The sequence below is a fragment of the Carcharodon carcharias genome, chromosome 13, assembly GCF_017639515.1.
Source record: "Carcharodon carcharias isolate sCarCar2 chromosome 13, sCarCar2.pri, whole genome shotgun sequence".
In the NCBI taxonomy this organism is placed as follows: domain Eukaryota; kingdom Metazoa; phylum Chordata; class Chondrichthyes; order Lamniformes; family Lamnidae; genus Carcharodon; species Carcharodon carcharias.
Window position 1 is genome coordinate 28,435,441 of NC_054479.1, and position 15,255 is coordinate 28,450,695.

General features: G+C 43.3%; 1 protein-coding gene across 1 annotated transcript in view; it reads right to left on the reverse strand.

Annotated features, from left to right (window-relative positions):
• LOC121285879 (GAS2-like protein 2A) overlaps positions 1–15,255 on the reverse strand; it is a 65,271-nt gene that overhangs the window by 29,460 nt on the left and 20,556 nt on the right. The window lies entirely within an intron of this gene.

Below are 15,255 nucleotides of genomic sequence, written 5' to 3' on the forward strand. Positions count from 1 at the left end.
CATTGGATTGCTGTTGCATTTTGTCAAGCATAAAGTTTCTAAGGCTTCAAATAAATTTCATGAGAGGATTGTGTGTAGGAATGGAATAAGGTTAAATGCACAAATCAGCAGGGGAATAGTCCTCCTGTGCACAGCATATTAATATATGCTTTGTCAATAACCTATTTGTAAGCTGTATAACCTTTTGTTGCTGCTCATTGTGAAATTCTCTCATCATTTTGTATAAAGTGGCTGGTGGAAAAATAAACTGTGTTGTCAGCTGAGTACATGCCAGCTGCTGAGCAAGTGAGGCAGCGAGCTGTACAGGAGGATTGTTAGAAGCTTCTACACCATTCAAGGCAAAAAGAATGCAAGTTCAGGCAAGAACAGAGTTTCATGACCACAGAACTAAAAAGCTCTTCACACCCTCCACTGCTTTACATTACTTAATAAGATACCAAATTATTGACATTTAGGCAGCTGTCTGTATTTTATTACAGGAGTCTAAAAGCAATTGCTGCACAAAAAGCAAAGATATTGTACACATGGGGCCACAGAATAATAATCAGGCTCAAATTTCAGATTCCTCACATGCAGAGCTCCAGATCTCAGAGATCTGGGAAAGCACCTCAGATAATTCCCCCGAGAGGGGAAGGACAAATGGGAAAGTACAGTCAATAGATGTCACTGTCAGCTGGCTATCCAGGAGCACTGACAAGGCAGCTCCAGTCTCCCATAAGGACCACAAGATATACAACACAAGGAAGAATACACAAACTGTGCAAGATACAAATTAAATTAATATGTCACTCATCCCTAAAACAGAGAAATGAGTGTCACCTCTGTCTTTCCCAAATGATTTCAACCCAATAGACTGGAGGTCTGAAGGCCTGTACATCATCAGTTGAGCAGAATCGGTGATGTCTGGAAGATTAAATGTGGTTGTGACTTGAAAGTGCTGTGCTCTCTACACAAATTCAAACTGCTGTCTCTGTATTGGAATAGTGCAGCACTGAAGTGCTCATCTGAAACAATTTGTGAATCGCTGATTTTGCAAAGCAGGTAAAATGCTTGTCGAATTGATGCACCTACTGAAAGACAGTCAACACTTAATTTTGCAGAGTCATCCCACACAACCCACTGTGATTGCTAGATCAGTTGGTGAATGGAGCAGAGGGTTGGGAGGGTTAAACTGGTTAACTAAGTGGGGTTAGAATTTTAGATTTTTTTTTTGTTTCTATTATAGAGTAAACAGTGTCTGTGCTGAAGATTTTCCAAACAGTTTCAAGCTAGAACAAGATCATAGCATTTAGTTCAATGCAACTTCCTCCATAGTCACATGCGCAACTACAGTCAAAGAGGTCCAGCACCATTCTATTTTGTTTCTACCACAAGCGTCTGAATTAGAGGCAATGCCAAATTACTGGTCCTGACATGATCAACTGATCAGGCAAAGAGAGTACAGTTAAAATGGCAAGTGAAGAAAACCTTTCCAGACTAGCATTTGATATAATGCCACACAACAGCTTGAGAGAAAAGTTAGAGCTCATGGAATAAAAAGGGACAGTGTCAACATGGATAGCTCAAGTTCTGTCGAAGGGTCATGAGGACTCGAAACGTCAACTCTTTTCTTCTCCGCCGATGCTGCCAGACCTGCTGAGTTTTTCCAGGTAATTCTGTTTTTGTTTTGGATTTCCAGCATCCGCAGTTTTTTTGCTTTTATCTCTGTTTAATTGACTGCCACGGCTCTTCAAGAAATGCCTACCTCCTTGAAGAAGTTCTGTTCCTCTCTGCGACAAGATTTCCGTATCTCTGTTGTCTTGCTCACCTTCCTTGCTTTCCATTTCCCTCCTAGTGTTTGACAAGGTGTTTACTAAAACCCGCTTTCACAGCCATATCTCCTTTCTCAGTGACTGTCTCCGTCTCCGACTTACCCCACGTGGATTTCAACTGAAATTCCACCCCTCATGTTTCGAACCCACCCAGGATTACAGGTATCTCCGGGACATAAAACGTTTCTCGGACTGCTGTTCCCGTCACATTCTGAAATCCACACTCAGTGCCATGCGGCGCCATATGAACACACTCGACCTCTCCCTCCAGCAGCACCGCCGTACCCTTTTTCAAAGCTGCGCGTGCCCCCAGTTTCATTTTATCCTTCGGCTCATCCGACGCCTCAACAAGAAACTTTTTCTCTTTCTCTCAAGTGCTAAGGAACGCAAGCTGCAACAACTCATCGACACCAACACCCATCTAGGACCCTCCACCCCCGCCTGTCCCTCCGTCCCCACCCCATCTTCCAATCCCAACCCCAGCCATGTATTCACTATACCCCCTGACCTTCCCCTCTCCGATGCTGAATGTTCAGTGCTCAGCAAAGGACTTAGTTTCATACCCTTACGCCCTCACCTCAATGAATTTCGGGCTCGGCATGATACTGAACTCTTCTTCCGCCGTCTTTGTCTCCGGGCTCACTTCTTTGGGCAGGAGTCCTCTCCCAGTTCAACGGATCCTTTTAACCATCTCCAATATTCTCCTGGACCCCTCCCTCTGGATTCTTACCTTCTCTCGATCTTTTCATTGAGAACTGTCGGCGCGACATTAGTCGTCTCAATTTCTCTGCTCCTCTCACCCATTCTAACCTGTCTCTCTCTGAACTTACTGCACTCCATTCTCTCAGGTCCAACCCTGACATTGTCATCAAACCCGCTGACAAGGGTGGTGCTGTTGTTGTCTGGCGCACTGACCTCTACCTTGCGGAGGCTGAGCGTCAACTCGCAGACACTTCCTCCTACCTCTCCCTGGACCATGACCCCACCACTGAACATCAAGCCATTGTTTCCAGGACTGTCACTGACCTCATCTCCTCTGGGGATCTCCCTCCCACAGCTTCCAACCTGATAGTCGCCCAACCTCGGACGGCCCGCTTCTATCTCCTACCCAAAATCCACAAACAGAACTGCCCCGGTAGACCGATCGTCTCAGCTTGCTCCTGCCCCACAGAACTCATTTCTCGTTATCTTGACTCCCTTCTCTCTCCCCTTGTCCAGTCCCTTCCCACCTACATCCGTGATTCCTCTGACACCTTACGTCACATCAACAATTTCCAGTTCCCTAGCCCCAACCGCTTCCTCTTCACCATGGACGTCCAATCCCTCTACACCTCCATCCCCCACCAGGATGGTCTGAGGGCCCTTAGCTTCTTCCTCCAACAGAGGCCCGAACAATCCCCATCCACCACTACTCTCCTCCGTCTGGCTGAACTTGTTCTCACACTGAACAATTTCTCCTTCAACTCCTCTCACTTCCTCCAAATAAAAGGTGTGGCTATGGGTACCCGCATGGGCCCCAGCTATGCCTGTCTCTTTATGGGGTATGTGGAACATTCCTTGTTCCAGTCCTACTCCGGCCCCCTTCCACAACTCTTTCTCCGGTACATCGATGGTTACTTCGGTGCTGCTTCATGCTCTCGTCGGGACTTGGAAAAATTTATTAATTTTGCTTCCAATCTCCACCCCTCCATCATTTTCACGTGGTCCATCTCTGACATTTCCCTTCCCTTCCTTGACCTCTCTGTCTCAATCTCTGGTGATAGACTTTCCACCAATATCCATTACAAACCCACCGACTCCCACAGCTATCTCGACTACAGCTCCTCACACCCCGCTTCCTGTAAGGACTCCATCCCATTCTCTCAGTTCCTTCGCCTCCGTCGCATCTGTTCCGATGATGCTACATTCAAAAACAGTTCCTCTGACATGTCCTCCTTCTTCCTTAACCGAGGTTTTCCACCCACGGTCGTTGTCAGGGCCCTCAACCGTGCCCGGCCCATCTCCCGCGCATCCGCCCTCACGCCTTCTCCTCCCTCCCAGAAACATGATAGGGTCCCCCTTGTCCTCACTTTTCACCCCACCAGCCTCCGCATTCAAAGGATCATCCTCCGCCATTTCCGCCAACTCCAGCATGATGCCACCACCAAACACATTTTCCCTTCACCCCCCTTATCGGCATTCCGTAGGGATCGCTCCCTCCGGGACACCCTGGTCTACTCCTCCATCACCCCCTACTCCTCAACCCCCTCCTATGGCATCACCCCATGCCCACACAAAAGATGCAACACCTGCCCCTTCACTTCCTCTCTCCTCACCGTCCAAGGACCCAAACACTCCTTTCAAGTGAAGCAGCATTTCACTTGCATTTCCCCCAACTTTGTCTATTGCATTCGTTGCTCCCAATGTGGTCTCCTCTACATTGGAGAGACCAAACGTAAACTGGGCGACCGCTTTGCAGAACACCTGCGGTCTGTCCGCAAGAATGACCCAAACCTCCCTGTCGCTTGCCATTTTAACACTCCACCCTGCTCTCTTGCCCACATGTCTGTCCTTGGCTTGCTGCATTGTTCCAGTGAAGCCCAACGTAAACTGGAGGAACAACACCTCATCTTCCGACTAGGGACTTTACAGCCTTCCGGACTGAACATTGAATTCAACAACTTTAGGTCGTGAGCTCCCTCCCCCATCCCCACCCCCTTTCTGTTTCCCCCTTCCTTTTTTTTTCCAATAAATTATAAAGATTTTCCTTTTCCCACCTATTTCCATTATATAAAAAAAACCCCCCACTAGAGCTATACCTTGAGTGCCCTACCATCCATTCTTAATTAGCACATTCGTTTAGATAATATCACCAACTTTAACACCTATGTGTTCTATTGTACTATTGTCGTTGACATCTTTTGATGATCTGCTTCTATCACTGCTTGTTTGTCCCTACAACCACACCCCCCCCACCTCTCTCTCTCTATCTCTCCGCCCCCCACACACACACCTTAAACCAGCTTATATTTCAACTCTTTCTTGGACTCGAACTCAAGTTCTGTCGAAGGGTCATGAGGTCTCAAAACGTCAACTCTTTTCTTCTCCGCCGATGCTGCCAGACCTGCTGAGTTTTTCCAGGTAATCCTGTTTTTGTTTTGGATATGAAACTGGCTGATTGACAGGAAATTACTACTGGTTCATGGATGATTTTCGGGATGGAGGAAGTTTATAGTGGAGTTCCCCAAGGTCAGTGGAACCCTTGTGCTTCCTGAAATAGAATAATGCCCTAAATTTTGGTCTACAGGACACAATTTCACAATTTTATGGATGATCGAAAACTTAGAAGCGTTGCGAACTGTGAGGATTGAATGTTGAATTTCATCAGGTGGCAGATGAAGTTCAATGCGGAGAAATGTGAAGTGATTCATTTTGTAGGAAGAACATGGAAAGACAATATAAAATAAAAGGGTACAATTCTAAAAAGGGTTCACCAGCAGAGGGACCTGGATGTTTTTGCATAAGTCATTGAAGGTGGCAAGACGGGTTGAGAGCGAATGGTTGATAAAGCATTAGGTATCCTAGGCTTTATCAATAGAGGCATAGTGTACAAGACCAAGGTTATGTTGAACTTGAATAAGACATTAGTCCAGCCTCAGCTGGAGTATTGAGACCACACTTTAGGAAGGATGTGAAGGCACTGGAGAGAACGGCAGAAAAGGTTCACGAGTATGGTCCCAGGGATGAGGAACTTCAGTTATGAAGACAGAATGGAGAAGTTAGGGCTATATTCCTTGGAGAAAAGGCAGCTGAGAGGAGATTTGATAGAGGTGTTCAAAATCAGGAGGCGTCTGGACAGAGAAGATAGGGAGAAACTGTTCCCACTCGTGAAAGGATCAAGAATGAGAGGACACAGATTTAAAGTAATTAGAAAAAGCAGCATAAGCAATATGGGAAAAACAACATTTTCATGCAGAAAGTTAAGCTCTGGAATGCACTGTGGTGGAGGCAGGTTCAATCGAGGCATTCAAAAGGGAATTAGACAGTTATCTGAAAAAGAATAACATGCAGGGTTAAGAGGAGAAGGTGGGGGAATGGCGCTAAGTGAATTGCTCAGACAGCCAGTACAGGCAAGGGCTGAACGACCTCCTCCTGTGCTTTAACGATTCTGTGATTCTGGTACCTATAACACCATTTATCAAAACCGTCATCATGTTCAGCTCCTTACTTGCAAAGGTATTTAAACAGGTTAAGCACAACAGGAACATCTTATAATACAGTAATATTGCAGGAACCATCACATCATTTGTTTAGTTTTCATAGGCTGACATTTCAGATGGTCAATGTGACATCATGCACCAACACATGCAGCACTCAGCAGCTGAGCCGCACAATGCTCAACAGTTAACATTTTTTTTCATGACTGATAACATAGAGTATTACTGATAACTGTCCAATTCAAGTTGGTATTTCACAGACCCAATATCCACCCCCCACCTCTCCTGCAGGCAATGCCTTATGTTGGTATTCAGGCATCTCAATGAAGTGGCTATTCCTTATGCGCAAGTTTGGAAATTGAGTATTCATAGACCACGTAACTAGGGAAGCCAGCAGGGTGGGTGAGGGAGAATCAGGGTCAACCCCCATTCTTGTCCTTACCAAATAGCCATGCAGGTATTTCAATGGATAGTGACAGGAGCGGGAATGATGGCTGACTTTTCCCCTCACTGACCCAGGGCCAGTGCACTGCCACACCGCCAACCAGCCAAAAGTCAACTAGCTTAGTGGACACCAGAGACAGGAACTTTATGATCTGTCTGGTTCATGTCAACACCAACGATAAATTCACCCTCAGTCAGGGGAGGAGAGGGAAGCCTTGGGATACTCATTCTTCAACTGAATCTTTACCTTTCATTAACCAGTTCCATTATGTGAATAAGCTTCAAGAATCAAGGAAACTAGGTGCTGGTGTGAGCGATGTCAAATAACAGTGTCAAATTTTGTTCCCGTGAAGCACCGTGAGATCTTTCATTACATTAAAGGCACTATAGTATGTATAGTTGTTTTATCTATACCCAGCTTTGGAAGATCAGAGGAGGTTGCCATCTGATTAAAAGACTGGCAACCTCAGTCCATTTATAAGTTGTTTTCAATTACAAAAGCTGGGGTTTTCAACTGAATGTAGACCATTGTGGGGCTTTTATCTTGTAATATGCTCTTAAATCTTGGAAGAACAAAATAAGATAAAAGCAGATTAACGCTGACCAGAGGGCACCTAAATACAAGTTTCTGTTACTGAAAGAGCTATAGATACACATCATTAACAGCTTATTCTAGCAGCTGTTACTGTCTGTAAACACAAACTAAACAGAATGGTGTGCACCAAACTAGAGAGAGAGAAAAAAACACTTTCTCATGACATCTTTAGGGTTTGGACAGGGAACAGGCCCTGAACTGGATCAGCACACTCATACCTGCCTGGAACTGGTTGTACCATCTGTGCTCAGTGAGCTGATGCAAGGTGGAGCACATGAATCAGCATTGTCACAAGTATGTACTTGTGCAGTGGCACTCCATGCTTTGGAGAAAACCAGTTAGTCTTGTGTGCACAGTTCACTTAACCCAGCCAAGCAGAGTAAAATCTGCTCACCAGCATTAGTTCACTGCCTTGTGAAGTTAAGTAGGTCAGTCAGACTCACCAATAAAGTAGGAGTAAACAGTTTCAAAGTCTAGCTCAATGTCCATTAATTGTGGGGATCCTGGCTGCCTTTTCCCGCACTGGATGAAACATTCTGTATCCAGCCCTCTGGTCAGCATTAATCTGCACCTGCTGCTAGCCCGGCTGAGAACAGAGAACACTGGCACCTTCCTAATCCGTTTCTTTCAGTGCTCACTGGATACATTAATTTGGCTTTCAGGACAGCTTGTCGTTTAATTTTTATTAACCTTTTTGTTATTTATTTGCTTTTCTTTGGATGTCCTCCTCTCCGATATCACAATCCTCTCTCTAGGAAGCAGAGCAAATACTATACCCCTAGGTCTCCAAGATGCTTCAGGGATGTTAAAATAAGAGGGATGACTTGAAAAGATGCATTCCACGTGCAAAAGTTTGACAAATCAGCCAGGTTAAGGAATTAATATTGTGGGTTAATATAAACCTCAAACTGGCATTGAATTACTCTATGACAGTGCATAAATGTACCTGTGTCATTCAAGTTGTAATTTTTCTATCATTTAACTGCAATTGATAAATGGTCAATATTTTCCAGGAGATTTAAAATATTTAACAGGTTAATTGGTCTAGAAATTGACAAGTAATCACACTTTGTAAAGTCCATGAACATTTGTACCCCAATTATAAAAGTACTCTTACCAAAATCATTACATGATTTGAGATGTTGGGTCAAATTTTAACATTGAACCATCACATTACTACAGGCTGTTTTAAGCAATAAGCAATGCGGATGCTCATTATGCATTCTACAATTACAGCATTAATGATTTAGAGCTTAAATATGTGAAACCAATTTGCATTAAACATAGCTAAATACTTGCATGTTAAAATGCAGTGTTACATTAGCCCAGTGAAGACAGTGATCATTTGAAAGTTGATCATTACAATGCTGGTATTGATGTCAGACTTTCATCAACTTGTCCCATTAACTTTGATCATCATTTATCTTCATTTGCCTTAGAACACAAAGCTCTTCAAGCTGAACTCATTCTCACTTTTCACTATCTGATTACACATTCAACTTAATTCCAGAAGTACATCATAGGATCTGCCAAAATAACTCTGGTCTCAAATGTTGTTAACGAAAAAATGCGGGGGAGCAAAACTTCAGTCAAGGTTCCTAATTTCTATCCAGTGATTCCTGTGTGAACAGGGTGAAAGGGATCAAAGGGTATGGGGAGAAAACGGGAGCAGGCTATTGAGTTGGATGATCAGCCATGGTCATAATGAATGGCGGAGCAGGCTCGACGGGCCGAATGGCCTACTCCTGCTCCTAGTTTCTATGTCATGATCAGGCTTAGTTGTGATGCCTCCCATGGTCCAATAGTTTACTGACATTCACCGTCATGTTCCAACATCAAGAATTGCTAGTTAAGTGAGGTGCTGGACTACCATCAAGATCCAAACTCTTCTAAAGGACGCAGTAGAGAAGAACAGTAGTGGTAACTGGTATGGGAACAGCAGGACAAGAGGAGATCATTGGGAATCCTTATACATAAATAATCTAGAATATTTAGAAATGCCAGAATCATTGTAGCAAATGTTTCTTCCCACGAGTCGGGGTGGGGAGTGGTGGGGGGATGGGAAGAGGAGGAAAGGGAGCAGGAGAGGAGGGTGAGGGGGACCACTGGAGCATTCACAATTCTTTACTGATTCTGCTTTTTTGAGAGGGACAAAGTTTTTTTTTGAGTGGAGAAGTACAAACTACAGCCTTTCAAAATATCACAAAGGAGGTTTTCTGACTTTACAATTATATTGTCAAGTTACCAACCTTATGAACCCCTGGCTTTTGTTAATACTAGTTATTTCAGGGTACAATGCCCAAAAATCAAAATGTGTCACATGCTGGGCTCCTATCTCTAACATATTAAAAAAAGGAAAGGAGGCAAGGTGTGAGTTTTCTCGACATTCTGTATTGGCATAAGGCAGCATATGGGATACTTGCCTTTATTAGCTGAGGCATAGAATATAAGAGCAAGGAGTTTATGCTGGAACTGTATAAAACACTGGTTAGGCCACAGCTAGATTATTGCAAAACAAAAACAAAAACAGAATTACCTGGAAAAACTCAGCAGGTCTGGCAGCATCGGCGGAGAAGAAAAGAGTTGACGTTTCGAGTCCTCATGACCCTTCGACAGAAGTTCTGTCGAAGGGTCATGAGGACTCGAAACGTCAACTCTTTTCTTCTCCGCTGATGCTGCCAGACCTGCTGAGTTTTTCCAGGTAATTCTGTTTTTGTTTTGGATTTCCAGCATCCGCAGTTTTTTTGTTTTTATCGCTAGATTATTGCATGCAGTTCTGGAATCCGCATTATAGGAAGGATGTGATTGCACGAGAGAGAGAGAGACAGACAGACAGAGTGCAGAGGAGATTTACCAGGATGTTGCCTGGGCTGGAGAGTTTTACTTATGAGGAGAGATTGGATAGCCTGGGGTTATTTTCCCTGGAGCAGAGGAAATTGAGGGGGACATGACTGAGGTGTATAAAATTATGAGGGGCATGTATAGGGTAGACAGAAAAGGAACTTCTCCCCTTAGTGGAAGGATCAGTAACCAGGCGGCATAGATTTAAGGTAAGGGGCAGGAGGTTTAACGGGGATGTGAGGAAGAATTTTTTCACCCAGAGGGTGGTGGGAATCTGGAACTCATGGCCTGAAAGGGTGGTAGAGGCAGAAACCCTCATAACATTTAAGAAGTATTTGGATGTGCACTTGCAATGCTATGGCATACAAGGCTATGGGCCTAGTGCTGGAAAATAGGATTAGAATAGTTAGGTACTTATTTGACCAGCACAGACTTGGTGAGCCAAAGGGCCTTTTTGTGCTGGAGACCTTTGACTCATAGAAACATATAAAATAGGAGGAGTAGGCCATTTGGCCCTTCGAGCCTGCTCCACCATTCATTATGATCATGGCTGATCATCCAACTCAATAGCCTGTTCCCGATTTCACCCCATACCCTTTGATCCCTTTCACCCCAAGAGCTATATCTAACTCCTTCTTAAAACATACAATGTTTTGGTCTCAACTACTTTCTGTGGTAAAGAATTCCACAGGCTCAATACTCTCTGGATGAAGAAATTTCTCCTCATCTCGGTCCTAAATGGTCTACCTCATATCCTCAGACTGTGACCCCTGGTTCTGAACTCCCTCACCATCGGGAACATCCTTCCTGCATCTACCCTGTCTAATCCAGTTAGAATTTTATAGGTTTCTATGAGATCCCCCCTTATTCTTTTGAACTCCAGCGAATATAATCCTAATCGACTCAATCTCTCCTCATATGTCAGTCCCGCCATCCTAGGAATCAGTCGGGTAAACCTTCACTGCACTCCCCTCTATAGCAAGTACATCCTCAAATAAGGAGACCAAAACTGCACACAATATTCCAGGTGTGGTCTCACCAAGTACCTGTACAATTGCAGCAAGACATCCCTGTTCCTGTACTCGAATCCTCTGGCTATGAAGGCCAACATACCATTTGCCTTAACAAAAACAGGATTACCTGGAAAAACTCAGCAGGTCTGGCAGCATCGGCGGAGAAGAAAAGAGTTGACGTTTCGAGTCCTCGTGACCCTTCGACAGAACTGCCTTCTTTACCGTCTACTGCACCTGCATGTTTACAAGGACACCCAGGTCTCATTGCACATTCCCCTCTCTCAATTTATAGCCATTCAGATAATAATCTGCCTTCCTGTTTTTGCTACCAAAATGGATAACCTCACATTTATCCACATTATACTGTATATGCCTTGCATTTGCCCACACACTCAGCTTGTCCAAATCACACTGAAGCATCTCTGCATCTTCCTCACAGCTCACCCTCCCATCCGGCTTTGTGTCATCTACAAATTTGGAGATATTACATTTAATTCCCTCATCTGAATCATTAATATATATTGTGAATAACTGGGGTCTCAGCACTGATCCTTGCGGTACCCCATTAGTCACTGCCTGCCATTCGGAAAAAGACCCGTTTATTCCTACTGTTTCCTGTCTGCCAACCAGTTTTCTATCCATCTCAATACACTACCCCCAATCCCATGCGCTTTAACCTTACATGCCAATCTCTTATGTGGGACTTTGTCAAAAGCCTTCTGAAAGTCCAAATAAACCATATCCACTGGCTCCCCCTCATCAACTCTACTAGTTACATCCTCAAAAAATTCCAGTAGATTTGTCAAGCATGATTTCTCTTTCATAAATCCATGCTGACTCTGTCCGATTCTGCCACTGTTTTCCACGTGCTCAGCTATTAAATCTTTTATAACGGACTCTAGAATTTTCCCCACTACCGACGTCAGGCTGACTGGTCTATAATTCCTTGTTTTCTCTCTGCCTCCATTTTTAAATAGTGGGGTTACATTAGCTACCCTCCAATCTGTAGGAACTGTTCCAGAGATAATAGATTCTCGGAAGATGACCACCAATGCATCCACTATATCTATGGCCACTTAAATACTCCGGGATGTAGATTATCAGGCCCTGGGGATTTATCGGTCTTCAATCCCATCAATTTCCCCAACACCATTTCCCTACTAATACTGGTTTCTTTCAGTTCCTCCCTCTCACTAAACCCTGCGTTCCCCAACATTTCTGGTATGTTATCTGTGTCCTCCTTTGTGAAGGCAGAACCAAAGTATGTATTTAGTTGGTCAGCCATTTCTTTGTTCCCCATTATAAATTCCCCTGTTTCTGACTATAAGGGACATACATTTGTCTTCACCAAACTTTATCTCTTCACATACCTATAGAAACTTATACACAGTCAGTTTTTATGTTCCCTGCAAGCTTACTCTTGTACTCTATTTTCCCCCTTCTTAATCAATCCCTTGGTCCTTCTTTGCTGAATTCTAAACTGCTCCCAATCCTCAGGTCTGTTGTTTTTTCTGGCCAATTTGTATGTCTCTTCCTTGCATCTAATACAATCTCTAATTTCCCTTGTAAGCCATGGTTTGGTTACCTTTCCTGTTTTACTTTTGCACCAGACAGGAATAAACAATTGTTGCAGTTCACCCATGCGCTCTTTGAATGTTTGCATTGCCTATCATCCCTTTAAGTAACATTTCCCAATCCATCATAGCCAACTCACGCCTCATACCATCGTAGTTTCCTTTATTAAAGATTCAGGGCTCAAGTCTCAGAATCAACTATGTCACTCTCCTTCTTGATGAAGCATTCTATAATATTATGGTCACTCATCCCCAAGGGGCCTTGCACAACTAGATTGCCAATTATTCCTTTCTCATTACATAATACCCAGTCAAGGATGGCCTGTTCTCTCGCTAGTTCCTCAATGTATTGGTCCAGAAAAACATCCCGTATACACTCCAGGAATTCCTCCTCTACGGACTCTACAATCTACAGTCTCCTACTTTGATCTCAGACAGGCTTAAGAAAACTATAACCCTTATTTCAAATAGTGGACAGGAACTCTATACAACCGACACAAGTGGTAGCTGCCAGATCCCACAATGTGCGTGTGCTGAAAATGCTTACTTTAAATAAACTTATATTAATCTTGCTTGGCCTGCTCCTGAGGAATTTGTTTAAAAATACCACGGAGTGCATTTCAGTGTTTGTTTACAATCTGAATTTTACATTTGCATCACAAATAATTCAGAAGCACTTCTGGCAGGCTAATGTTAAGTTTTGAAAAAAAAATAATGCTTTGTGGTCAAGGAGACCCTACATTATCAAGGCGTACATGCAAAACATTGCTGCCTTGAACAGGAACAGACTGGTCATATGGGACCGCAGCAGGAGGTTTCTCCAAGTGCCTCCAATGCATAGTTCAATAGTGCTGTATTATCAGCAGCCCTACACACCCTTTGAGAATTTCAAAGTATGCCTCCACGCTCCTGCATTGTGGTGGGAGCCAATCCATAACTGGACTCCAAGTCAAAAGTGCTGAAAACTAAAGTTAAACATTGTTAAAATGGTTATGTTTTCAACCCTGTAACAAAACATACTCTGTGGTACTGAAATGTTACATAATGCCCCATTTTGAAGGTATTTTGTTCCTTTCTCTTCCCAGTTTACTGCAACATTCTTTCTTGAAACAGAAGGCTGGCAATCTACTTCCAATTATCTGTCTCTACATTTATAGGGGAATGAAAAGCATCCAGCTTCTGCTGAACAAAATCCCCATAAATACACTATTCCATCTGCAACATTTTGCCTATTCTCCCCTAAAGGTGTTGAATGCAGTTCCTCACCCAAATATGCATTTGGGAGTTGTGGGGACTTTAATCACTGAACATCAGGATGGCCATTCTCTGGTTTACACTGATGTTTGCACCAAAAGTTCTACACACACGATGTGCCAGTTCTCAAAGAATGTAATGAAATACAACCCAACATGACCACAAGCTCTGATCAGGTAGTACAATATCACACCACACATGCAAGTTTGGCATCAGTTACTGTCCGTCTGACACAATATCCACAAAGACCAAAAATTTGAGACTCTTTTGGTGGGAGCATATTGGGTGGATCAGAAATGAGGCCAAGCCTTGGCCCTTTATGAGGGTGACTGGGGTGGCTGTTGTTTGTATAGTTTCCAACTGTGTCAAAGTGAGATAAATTGGCGGGGGGGGGGAGGAGGATTCACAGGGTCAGAGCTTATGTCGAGACTAACCATGTCCCTACCCCTCAGGAATCTGGTGGTCCGTTCACACCAAACAAGGGAAGTAGGGCCCACTTAGGAAACCAGACTGGGATTGTGGCCCAGGCCCCTAAAAGAAGAGGCCTTTTTTCTATTATACTTCCCATGGTCGGCAAACATCCTCATTGTTCCCCTTTGATGCAAGTTCCTGCTGTTGCAATAATGAACTAGACTCCATGAGCTTCGATGATGCTTATGGCAGAGGTTCTGGGGTCAAACACCTTAGCATTTATGTAGAATGTGCCCTCCTGCAGATTTCTAACCCCAAAATCCCAATAAACAAAGATGAACCCATTTATGAACTTCCAACATTATAAGCACATATCAGTGTCTATTTTGAGAACAAGCACACCTCAAATTGAGGTAACACAAGTCATCGCAAAGCCTCAATATGCTATTGTTTTGTGACATGCAATTTATGTGCTATTATATACATATTGACATCATTTCACAATCAAACGGTGATCACACTGCATTTACAACAGTGTGAGGATAGGGAGGAAAAACTCAAGGCCAGCAACACAACCAGACAAAAAAACATTATTATAACACAATAAAAAGTAATATTGTGCACATTTAAATGGAAGGAAAAATTAACAGAAGGGTATATCAGCAGCAATGGGAAATACTTAAACAAGATGCAAAGTGTACAAATCAAACTGATTCTACTAAAGGGAAAAAAGGGATTGCATTAAAGACTGAGGTTGCACGAAATGAGGAGGAAATTAGGTTAAGTCTAAAACTTGAGAAGTATTTAGTGCATACAGGACATAAAATGAAAATAAATAGCTCAATATGCTAGAAAGCTATTAAAAAAGGGGAGACTAGAAATGTTAAGAAGGTGACTAAAAATGCTGTGACTTTAACAGTACTTAACTGTTAGTGGCTAAAATGTGCAATTGAAAAATAAATCTAGAAAAAGGCAATACAAAGGCCTTCTGTAGACATATTAATGGTGCAAAAGGATTGTAATGATAGAAGTTGGGTTCCCAAAATATTGAGATGCTGCTCTACAGAGGAGAATGAAAGACTGAACAAATTCTATGCCTCTATTTCAAGAGAAGGT